The sequence below is a fragment of the Camelus dromedarius genome, chromosome 29 (genome assembly GCF_036321535.1).
Source record: "Camelus dromedarius isolate mCamDro1 chromosome 29, mCamDro1.pat, whole genome shotgun sequence".
Taxonomy (NCBI): Eukaryota; Metazoa; Chordata; class Mammalia; order Artiodactyla; family Camelidae; genus Camelus; species Camelus dromedarius.
In genome coordinates, this window is record NC_087464.1 from 2,082,502 (window position 1) to 2,094,510 (window position 12,009).

Here is a 12,009-nt window from a genome sequence, read left to right on the forward strand (position 1 = left end):
GGCGTGTGTGTCTGCAGACAGACATGTGTGTTTATCAGCCTCTTATGTTTCTTAAGTCCTTTTCCAACTACCTCAGTTATTCATTCTTCAAGTATTTATTGACAGCGTGCTGTGTGCCAGACATCGTTCTGGGTACCGGAGCTACAGGAGTCAACAAGCAAACCGAGATTCTATCTTCCTGTTTTCAGGGACTTGATATTCAGATAAGTTGGGGGCGGTGTTGGAAGGGCAAACAAAGAAACAGAATCTGCATGGAGACCATAATGTCAGGTGGCAAAGAGGGCTCTGAGGCCAGTCCAGGGAAGTGACTCAGGAGACAGCGTAGGGAAAGGTGAATTTCCTGCGGGAGCAGGCAGGTGGAGATCTGGCGAAGGTCGTCCAGGCAAGGGGGACGGCACACCCCGGGAGCTGATGGAGAGCAGGCTCAGCGTGTGGACAGCGTGTGCACAGCCAGGAGGTCAGCACTGCTGATACAGGTGACAGCAAGGGGGAGCGGAACCACGTGGGGCCGTGGGAACGACCAAAGACAGGCTCGCTGGGCTTCCTTCACCATGGAAAGGACATTGTGAAATCAACAGAGGGTTTGGAATAAAGGAGCAACCTCATCCGATACACAAAGACCACTCTGAGGGTGGAGGGTATAGCTCAGTGGCAGAGCGCATACTCATTATCATGCACGAGGTCCTGGGTTCCATCCCCAAGACATGATTAAGTAAATAAGCAAATATTGGATGAATGGGTGGATCTGGAGATCTTCATTCTAAGTGAAGTAAGCTAGAAAGAGAAAAAAATTCCATGTGGTATCACATATGTGGAGTCTAAAAAAAAAAAAAAAGACACTAATGAACTTACTCACAAAACAGAAACAGACTCACATAGTAAACAAACTTATGGTCACCCAGGGGAAAGAGGGTGGGAAGGGATAAATTGGGAGTTCGAGATGTGCAAATACTACTATATATAAAGCAGATAAAAAAACAAGTTGCTTCTGTATAGCACAGGGAACTATATTCATTATCTTGTAATAATCTATAACGAAAAAGAATATGAAACCAAATATATGTATGTCTATGCATGACTGAAACATTGTGCTGTACAGCAGAATTCGACACGTTGTAACCGACTGTACTTCAGTTAAAAAAAATGAAAAGAATCTGGAGAAGAATATATATATGGTGTAACTGAATCACTTTGCTGTGTACCAGAAACTAATGCAACATTATTGTAAATCAACTATAGGTCAAAAAAATAGATTAAAAAAAAGTAAAGGAGATGCATGGAGGATAAGTAGGGGAAAAAATAAATAAGTAAGTAAGTAAGCAAATAAATAAACCTAATTACCTCCCCCGCCCCCAAATTAGAAAACCAAAAAATAAACAAAAAGATCACTCTGGCGATTGTGCAGGAAATAGATCAGAGTGCTGGTTTCTGGGGCCAGGTGGAGGCAGGAGGCTAGGGCAGCGCCTTGGGGCAAAGAGGGCAGCTTGGGTGAGGACTGTAGGAGCAGAGGTGACGCCAGTGAGAAGGGATGGGCCAGGGTCTGTTCTGAGGGTGGAACCTGCAGGATTTGTCTACAGAGCGCACATAGGCCATTGGAGAAAGGGATTGCCAGCCCTTCCTCTCTGAGTTAGTACTTGTTTCATGTTCTTGATGGTTCTCTTTTTTTTAAATTTATTTACTTGTTTGCTTATTTTTTTAGGCGGGGAGGTAATTAGGTTTACTTTATTTTTCAGAGGAGGCACTGGGGATTGAACCTAGGACCCTGTGCATGCTAAGCATGTGCTCTACCACTTGAGCTACACCCTCCTCCCTTCTCAAAGTTTCTCTTTTTCAACTCTTAAAATACAAAGATGTACACTACATGTTGTGTATTTATTAGTCTTTCTGGTCCATGCCTTAATTTAATTTAATTTAATTTAATTTATTGAGGTATAATATTGTGTCAATTTCTGGTGTACAGCACAATGTCATACATGGATATACATATATTCATTTTCATATTCTTTTTCACCAAGAGCTACTACAAGAAACTGAATATAGTTCCCTGTGCTGTGCAGTATAAATTTGTTTATCTATTTTATATATACCAGTCAGTATCTGCAAATCTCGAACTCCCAGTTTATCCCTTCCCACCCCCCTCCCTCCTGCATGCCTTAATTTTAAATGCCTCTTTTGCGCATTCAAAATTTACTTAGAATAAAAACTAACAAACTTTCTGATGTTTGTAAGAGTTGCTTTTTTAGTTTATATGTGTTGCTCAGTGTCTTTGATCAGTATGTCAAGAGCCATTTTTCTTATTTTTTCATTCCCAATGAAAATAGGAAAGACAGTTTCATAGCTGCATATTAAGGAAGGAAATGCAGTGACCGCTGCAGCAGCAACGAACACCCCGTCATACGAACTGCGGTTTCTAAGTACCATTTCCCACACTCTACCATCGGGGCTCTTTGGAGAAATGGTTTATTCCAGGGCTAAGGCAGGGTATGTAGAAGATGAGTCTGGAACATTGTGTTAGCCAGGAGATGAGGGAAGCTGTCAAACACAACTGGAGTTGTAGCAAAAAGACCCAGCAACCAGCCTGAAGGACCCTCGCTGACCAATAATAGGACCAAAAGAGCACCAAAAATGCTATTGCAGTGGTTGAAAGACATCACATATGTTGACATCCATGGATTCATTAGGACACAAAACAAAAATATCCAGGTTGGCCATCACAGGAGGATGCTGTAGAACCAACTCACTATTCTGTACATTAGTAAATAGCATTTTTTTTTCTTTCCAAAAAAAGCCTGACCTGAGTGTCAGTGTATTGAGATGTCCTTGGGAAGGTTGCTTTAACTTAGGGCACTGACGGTGAGAGTTTAAGCAGAGTTTAATTGCTGAGAAGACTCACAGGACCACAGGACCCAATGGCAATGTTCACAAATTTACAAGGTTTTAAGAAGAACCTAATGTACTGCGCACGCAACAGCACTCAAGTGAGTGCTTGCATCACTGCCAGAGTTTGCCCCCTGGCAAGGCACCCGGCGAGGTCAGCAGCAGGCCGTGCGCTCCCTGTGACCAGGAGCCATAAGGCTGGAGAGGCAGGTGCCAAGCACACCGATAAAGCAGAACAAAGATGCACAGAAGGTGAAGTGCAAAGGACCCCAGAGACGAAGGCCAGCGGGCAGAGGCTGGACCGCATTCCACTGTGTGGAAATACTTTGAGGTGTTTTTCAGCTTTTAGCTATTTTGAATAAAGCTGCAATGAACACATCTTTTTGTGGGCATATATTCTCGTTTCTCTAGAGTCAATACCTAGGACTAGAGTTGCTGATCATGGATGTTTAAAGAAATGAAAAAATACTGAGTCCTTTTCCAGAGTGGTTGCCCCAGGTTTACACTCCCACCAGCAATGGTGGAGAGTTCCAGCTGCTCCACATCCTCACCAGCATTTCATGCCGTCATTCCTCTTGGTGTTAGCCTTCGAGTGTGTGTGTGGTTGTACCACGTGGGCCTGGAGTTTCCTTTATGGGAAGGGTTTTGATTATGAACTTAATACATTTAATTGGTATAGAGATATTCAGATTTCTTATATTGCTTTTGGTAAACTGGTTTTCAAGGAAATTACTCCCTTAATCTAATCTGTCGACTATATTGGCATAGTCTTATTTGCAATGTTTCCTCTTTACCCCCGGGGGTTGTGGCACTGATGTAATTCCATTTAACTTCTGTTTGTTGTGCTATTGTTCTCATATATATTATAATTGCTGAAGTTATAAACCTCAAAATAAGTTTGTATAATGTTTGCTTAAATAATTATTTGCCTTTTAAAGATACTAAGAAATGAACAGTAATATAGAGTTTTCAACATTTTACACTTACTGGGGGAAGGCAAGGCTCAGTGGTAGACTGTATGCTTAGCATGCATGAGGTCCTGGGTTCAATCCCCAGCACCTCCATTAAACATAAATAAATAAATAAACCTAATTACCTCCCCCACAAATGTAATAAAGTTAAAAAAAAAAAAAGATTAAAACATTTTGAAGATTAAGAAAAAACACTTTTACATTTACTATATCCAGTATTCTTTTTTGTATATGGGACAAAGCAACTTACAATGTTGTGTCAATTTCTGGTGTGCAGCATAATGTCTCAGTCATACATATACATGCATATATTCCTTTTCATACTTGCCCTCATTATAGGTTACTACGAGATACTGAATACAGTTCCTAGCACTATACATTACAGACTTGCTGTTAATTTTATAAATAGTGGTTAGTATTGGCAAATCTTGAATTCCTAATTTATCCTTTCCCATCCCCTTCCCACCTCTCCCAGTAACCATAAGTTTGTTTTCTATGTCTGTGAGTCTGTTTCTGTTTTGTAAATAAGTTCATTTGTGCTTTCTGCTGGTCTGGATTTCCATCTGGTTCATTTCCGTTCAGGGTAAAAAAAAAAAAAAAAAATCCTTTGAGCTTCTCTTCTGATTTGGTTCAGCCAGTGCTGAATTCTCTCAGCTTCTGTTTATCTTAAACTGTCTTTACTTCATCTTCATTCTGGATATAGAATTCTGAATTGATATTTTTTTCCTTTCAATGCTTTAAAGATACTGCTTTATCCACCGATGTCCATTTTTCCGATGAGAAGTATCTATCTTTCATATCATTCCTCTTTTTGTGATGTGTCTGTTTTTCTCTGGCTGCTTTCAAGATTTTCAAGGTTTTCTCTTGATTTTCAGCAGTTTAACTCTGACTCCCTAGTTACATTTTTCTTTTAGTTATCCTGCCTGCAGTTTTCTGAGCATCTTGTAAGTTTATGGAAGCTTATGTTTTTATCAAATTTGGGGAATATCTGGCCATTTTCTCAAAATAGATTTTTCTGCCCTATTCTCTTCTCTTTCTGAAACTCCAGTTATATGTATATTAGACCACTGAATATTGTCCTAAACATTAATGGCTGTGTGCTTACTTTTAAAATATATTTTTCTGTTACTCAGATTGGGATAATTTATACTTACTTATCTCAATATGTACTGAGTACACTTCTGTCATCTTCAATCTACTGTTAAGCTCATCCAGTAAAATTTTCATTAAATGTTTAAATACCATGGCTGAAGTTTTTTCTTCCACACCTGCTGTTGCCCCCACAGGTGTCAAAAACCTCACCTCTGTTTTGGAAGGACATAGACATTCCCTGTGCCCCTGGGAACAGGAAAGAATACCCACCAGGACAGCTCTGAGCAGGCTCAACCTGGTAGCTGGACGTGGGGAAAAACTCTCTGCTGGCAGATTCCTGCTCGTATCTGTAGGCAGCAAGCCTATACATCAAGGCAAAGAGCAAAACACTGTCCAGGGGTACAGGGCAAGTCTGTGCCCTTCCCACACAGAGGTGAGGATTTGATACCTACAGGGGCAGCAGTGGGCGTGGAAGAAAAACTTCAGCTGTGGCATTTGAATGTGGCTGGATGGCAATGAAACACGGTCACAATACGTGTTTGTCTCCTCACTCCATGTGGGCTTCAGAGGACAGAGACAAAGCCCTATTCTAGCGTTCATCAGGTGGCATATCCACCACTGTTTCTTGCTTGTCTGCAACAATATTAGGAATGGAATGTGATGTCAACACACTGCTTCCTCCATTGAGAAGGTTTTATTTAATTAGCAGTGAACCATCTGGTCCAGAACACACTTTAAGAAGCACGAACTAGGTGTCCTTGTAATCTTGATGGTTATAACTGTGTGCAGCACACAGTAGGGGCTTTCAGGACCCCCAACATGCATTGAGATGTTGGCCAATGCTACAATCACCTGAATGCTTGATTGAGGCTGGAGGATACACTTTCCTGGCATTTGGCAGAAGACCTCAGCTCCTTGCCACGTGGCTCTCCCATCTGGCTGCCTGAGTGCCCTCCAGCACATCAGCTGACTTTTCCCGGAATGAGTGAGCCAAGAGAAGGGAGGCAGAAAGGCCAATGTCTCATGACCAAGCCTAGAATCACACACTCTCTTGTTCTCAGGATCCCCTTGCTTACACAGCCATCTCTATTCAAGGCATGAACACCAGGAGGTGGGGTTCGCTGTGGCCCCTGGATGTAGCACAGGAAACAGTATATTGCCAATAACTTGCAGCTACTAGTGTGTCCCGAGTCCTCATCACAGCCCCCTGCCTCCCTTTGCTGTTTAGCTTTTCACCCCCCACCCCTTTTTTTAATGTCTGCATTTTCAAAAAAACTTTTGAGATAACTGTAGATTTGTATGCAATTGTAGGAAATAATACAGGGAGATCCACTATACTCTCCATTGAATTTTCTTTGATGTTAACACCTTGTATAACACAAAATCACAACCGGAAAATTAGCATTAATGCAATTCATTAACTCTATTCAAATTTCACCACGCACTCATGTTTTACATGCATTCGTGTGTGTGTATGTGTGCATTCAGCTCTGTGCAGTTTTGATGCATGTGTTGATTCTTATCATCACTGCTACAGTCAAGATGCAGAACAGCTCCGTCACAAGGACCCTTAGTGATGCACTTTTACAGTCACAGCCACTTCCCTTCCCCCCTCCTCCCAAACCACTGGCAACCACACTGGCTTTCCACCTCTAGAATTTTATCATCTCAAAAACGGAATGGAATCATACAGTATGTAATCTTTTGAGATTGGCTTTTTTTTTCCTCCACTAAGCATAATTCCCTTGAGATCCATCCAAACTGTTGTGTGCATCAATAGCTCATTTCTTTTTATTGCCGAGCAGTTAATTGCATGATGTGAAATGTACCATAGTTTGTTTATCCACTCACCTGTTACAGACACTTGGTTTGTTTCCAGTTTCTAGCTATTCGGAATAAGGATGCTGCTATGAAATTTTGTGTACAGATTTGTGTGAATGTAAGTTTTAATTTATTTGGCATAAATGCCCAAGAGGGCAATTGCTGAATTGCATGGTAAGCACTTGTTTAGTTTTCTAATAAGTTGCTTTGTCCCATATAAAAGTGTGCTGAACAATATTTCACTCATTATTACTAGTATTTGTGGCCGGTAAAAACAGTATTGTTCTATTGTTCTGGGACTTACTTTTTCACCAAATATTAGGTCTCCAAGATTTCTCCACTTTGTTGCGCGAAGCTGCATTTCATTCATTTTCAAAGTCGTACGTGTTTTTCACCTTGTGACTATATTACTGTACATGGTCAGTTGTGGAACAAGTCATTCTGACTGTGAACAAACACCATTTACAAATGAAGTGTTCATGGGCAAAGTTCCTCTGGGCTTATTCTTAGAGAAGGAGGTGTTGAGATGCAGGACTTTGGATGTTCAACTTTCAGATGAAACACCAAATCGCGAACTAAAGCGGTTGCCCCAATTCACACTTCCACTGGCGGTATTTTAGAGTTCCTCCTAGTACACAGCCTCAGAGTTCTTAAGTATTGTTTGCCTTCTTTATTTTTGTCAGTGTAAACAGTTACTCATTTATCTCCAGTTTTTTTTTTCATATTTACCCTCATTCATTTTCTAATTACTTATTTTCAACTTGTCAAGGTGAAACGAAAAACATAAATCAAGCTGGAATTAGTTTGGGAAATTCACAAAATCTACAGGTTAATTTGAGAGGCCCACCCAGGGACATGGCCTGTTTCATCTTTTACTCAGATCTTCTTTTATCCCCTTCGGTCAGATATTAAGTGGTCCAGCCATGTGTTCACATGATCCCCGTCTGTAACATTGGGATAAAAAGTCTGCCTCAGAGCAGGAGGATGGAGATATGGCACATGCCAGGCAGCTGTTACCTGCTCCACAAAGGTCAAACCTTACTGCTGCTAATATAGGATTTTGTTATGATTATTTGCATATATCCCGAGCTGATTTTTAATTACTTTCTGTTAGGTATTTCATCTTATTCTAAAACCAAGATCCTTTTGTTGACTCCTTACATTTTCTAGGAGTGATGGGCCTCATTGCTTCCCAGATGCCCCAGAACTGCTCTCTCAGATTTTGGGGTTTTCCCAGAGATGTGTTTGGGAAACAGTTTTTTTTTTTTTAAAGTTTCCTTGCCTACTGAACTGTGTAATGCACTCTCTTGGATTTATTACACTTCCTCATCAGCCCACATTTACCTGTTTTATGTCTCCAGTATCCCTTTCTAGCTTCCAAAGACACTTTCCCCAGTTTCCAAGCACACCTATACATTTATCCTTAAAAAAAAAAAAAATGTCTTTGCAAAAGGAATTCAGTTTGGAGAAAAGGCGCACAATTGTGCTCAGGCAAGCATAGAAACCTTTTCTTGAGTCTCGGGAATGCGGCGTTTCTGGGATTTGGGACATTATCACAGATCCTCAGCCAAGTAGCCTAACCTAATATTCCACAGCTCTGTGCTTTGATGACTTTAAAACGCGTGTTAAGCTTTATTAATTAATGGCCAGTGTCTGTGCCTAATTTTATACATTACAAGTTCCAGAATCTCTTCTGCCTTTAAAAAAAAATTAGGGGCCATTGTAGCTTCAACAAAAAAAAAATTTGGGGTAATCGGGGGTGGGTATAACTCAGTGGTGGAGCTACCGCTTAGCATGCATGAGGTCCTTGGTTCAATCCCCAGCACCTCCATGAAAAAAACATACATACATACATACATACTTACATACATAACCACCCCCTTGCCAAATTTTTTTTTTTTTAATTAGGGGCAATCACAAGAATAAATATTAAACAAATGATGTCAGTTTAAAATGTTGAGAATGTGATTCTCACTTATTCCATAAGAAAGCATCGCACCAGCAAAGGGGCTGAGTCTCTCTACATGAAAGCTGGATGCAGTTTTCAGGACTGCCTTGTCCAGTTCCCTACCTTTTGCAGTGGAAACATGGCACCAGGGTCTCCTCTGTGTATTCACTCTAGACTCTGTCTGTAGGTACTGTTACCGGTGGATGTAACCACTGTTCCAGGTTTTTGTCCCATCCCAGAAAGAACTTAGAGACAGGATGTAGTGATTAAAAAAGTAAAGTGAGGATTTATTAAAGGATGGATCATACACTCTCAAGGGGAGAGCGGGCAGGCTCAGGTGAGCGGCTGCCCTGAGTTTCTTTGGCAAGTTGGTTACATGGGTGTAAAAATGAATGGGCAGAATGTTCATTGGGGAGGGAAGGGTTTGGGGTCATATTCCCTGATTATCATCCCAGCTCCACCTTCTCAAAGGGAGGAGGTACTTTTATCCTTATTTAGTCTGGATTGGAAGTGTCACGGCATTGGTGCATGATGGGTACTTCTAATCTGCAAGGCTAATTTTATTGAAATGAGGGCATAATGAGCAAAAGTTACAGTCGGACACTGGAAATTCCTGCCTTTTCTCACCTTTCTTTGTCAGTTTCTAGGCCACTCATCACCCCAAAAGGTGTGACCACTTATCAGCCCAAAGGTTCCTGCTTTTCTCTCTCTGCCCAGGGACCTCTGGTGCTTACGTGATGTGTGGTTTCCTGTATTTGGTCTGTGCCCCTCCTTTCTGCCCAATTCCGGCCGTTTGGCCTGTGTCCCCCTTTCTCTGCTCATATCTAGCTATCTGCCTGCTCTAACAGTACCATCTTCTCATCACATAGCTCTAAGTCACAGGTCTCTCTGTATCTCTGGTGCTGGCGTCTCCTGTAATGTCGAGACTTCATCCCACTGCCTACTTGGCATCTGTTTGATGTCCAACAGGCACCTCAAACTCAGCATGGCTTATGCCAGCTTTGCGTTTTCTTCTCCAAACCTGTCCTTCCCTGTAGGGGAGGAGAAACCTTTCCTTCTCCCTTCTAGGTTCTGTAGTTGCTCTAATCATCACATTGACATTAGACTAGTTAATAGGGGGAAAACAAACTTAATGTTGTCTGTACAGGAGTCCTATAAAAAAAATGAGACTCAAGGAAGTGACCAAAGCAGGCAGCTCTTAGACCTTTTAGAAGAAGATACATTTGGGAAGAACTGATGAGACAGAGGGCTTTGGGCTCTGGGAATAAATGGTGGAGGAGTAACGAGGTTTGTATATACAGCCTTCTTGGTCCTAGGCTCCCTGTTTCTAGTGATGAGGATGCCTCTACCCTCCTGGTACAGGGAGGGGGCTTCACATGGGAGATTTACTTCCTGACTTCAGAGAGACAAAGGAGGGCCAGAGTGTCCTTCTTGCACTGGCTGTTTCTCAACGAACTTTAATTCAAAATAATGAATGTGCCAAAGTGGTGTATTTTAGGGTGGCATAATCTGCTCCCCTTCATCTCCACCTCATTAACTAAACTCTCCTGTGTTATTCTTGATTCACCTCCTTTTCTCATCCAAGCATCCAACCTGTTGGCCAACCAACTGACTCTACGTGGAAGACATGCTTCCATCTTTCCTACTCTGTCCATTGCCTGGGTCTAAGCCAGCTCCTCATTAACTCACTGCCTTGCTTGTGCCCACTGGGCTCCAAAGCCATCTTCCATCAGATCCATGCATCTCTTGCCTCTGCTTGGGGCAGTCTGTGGCTTCCCATTGCCCTTGGAGCAAATCCAGAGAGGCCAGTCCCTCCCAAAGGCAGTTGTGAAGCCCTGCACGCAGGTCCCTCTGCCCGCCTCCCACTCCCAGTTATGCCACCTTCCATCCAGACCTGCTCTGTGACCCCAGTCTGCCATCTCCAGCCTCCCTGCTGAGCTGGGACGAGTGCACCTCTGTCTCCTGCATCTCTGCTCCCGGGCCTGGTGACTACCTGCAGGCCTGCCCCTCCTCTCCCACTGCCTTCCGGCCTCAGCATCCCAAGTTTCCAGCTGTGCATCCCCAACCCCCTCGTTAGATCCGTGAGACCATTTCCCCCTGTGGCCCCAGTGCCTAGAACCATGCCAGGCCAACCCCAGGTGATGAATACGCATTTGCCAAGTGAGAACAATTAAAAGGACTTGCCCAAGGAGCAGCAGCAGGGCCCCTTAGAGCCCTTTCCTACCTGACACCCAGGCCACCAGCAGATCCCTCTTGAGTAGCCACATTCTAGCCTCCATCAGAGCCACCAGGGCCTGAGCCACTGTCCTCTCTCCAGGGTCACTGCAATGGCCTCTTACGGCCGATCTGCTGTTTCGCCCACATGGCAGCCGATGATCCTTGAAGACTTGAGTCCAGTCACGTGATTCTTCCACCCAAACTCCTCAAGGCTCCTCTTCTCACTCAGCTAAAAGCTAAAATGCTCACCGCGGTCCTCTAGGCCCTCCAGGAGCCCAGTCCAGGTCCCCAGACCCATCTGGCTGGGCCTGGAACCCCAACCTCTCCTGCACTTGGTGTTTCTGCCCCTAGACATTTATGCGATGCGAAGTGGTGCCTGCTGGGGCCCTGGTTCTGCTAAGGCAAACACACGTCAGGAGAGAAAGTGCTTTACCTTCTGAAGCGGAGCAGGCAGGAAGGGCTGGAAGTGTGGGGGTCGCAAGTCCTTGGCCGGCACCAGGTGGCACCACCACCTGTGCACTTGTGTCCTTAGGCTTCTGCTCCGGGCTGCCTGGGGGACGCCCGCTCCGATGGCCCAGCTGCAGGAAGCCAAGCACCCCCCTGCCGGCGGGGCCCTGTGCCCCTGCATTTCCTGTGCCCTCCTGGTCCGCGCTCCCCCAGGAGAACACGGGGTTCCTGAGGGCGGGGCCTTGGTGGTATTCCCAGAGTGTCTCGTTTTGGCCGCTGCCTGTGTTATGGGACACCGATTCCAATGTGTGTGGTGTGCGTGTGCGTGTGCGTGCGTGTCTGCATAAGGGATTTTCCCCCCATCCAGCAAATCTATGACACTAGCTGGGTGTCCTACAATTCAACGCACTTCTGACACTATACTTAGAGATGGTGTCAGGCCCCACAGGATAAGGGCTCAGTCTCCCAAGATGCTTCCCATTTCAGGCACCAATCCCAAGTTCAGGTTTGCCAGCTGTGCTTCTGACAAGTGGCTACAGAGTCTGGCTACAGGTCGGAGCCCCAAGACCTCCTCCTAGAGTTCAACTGACTTGCTAAGGTGGCTCACAGAACTCAGGAAGACATTTAATTTACTAA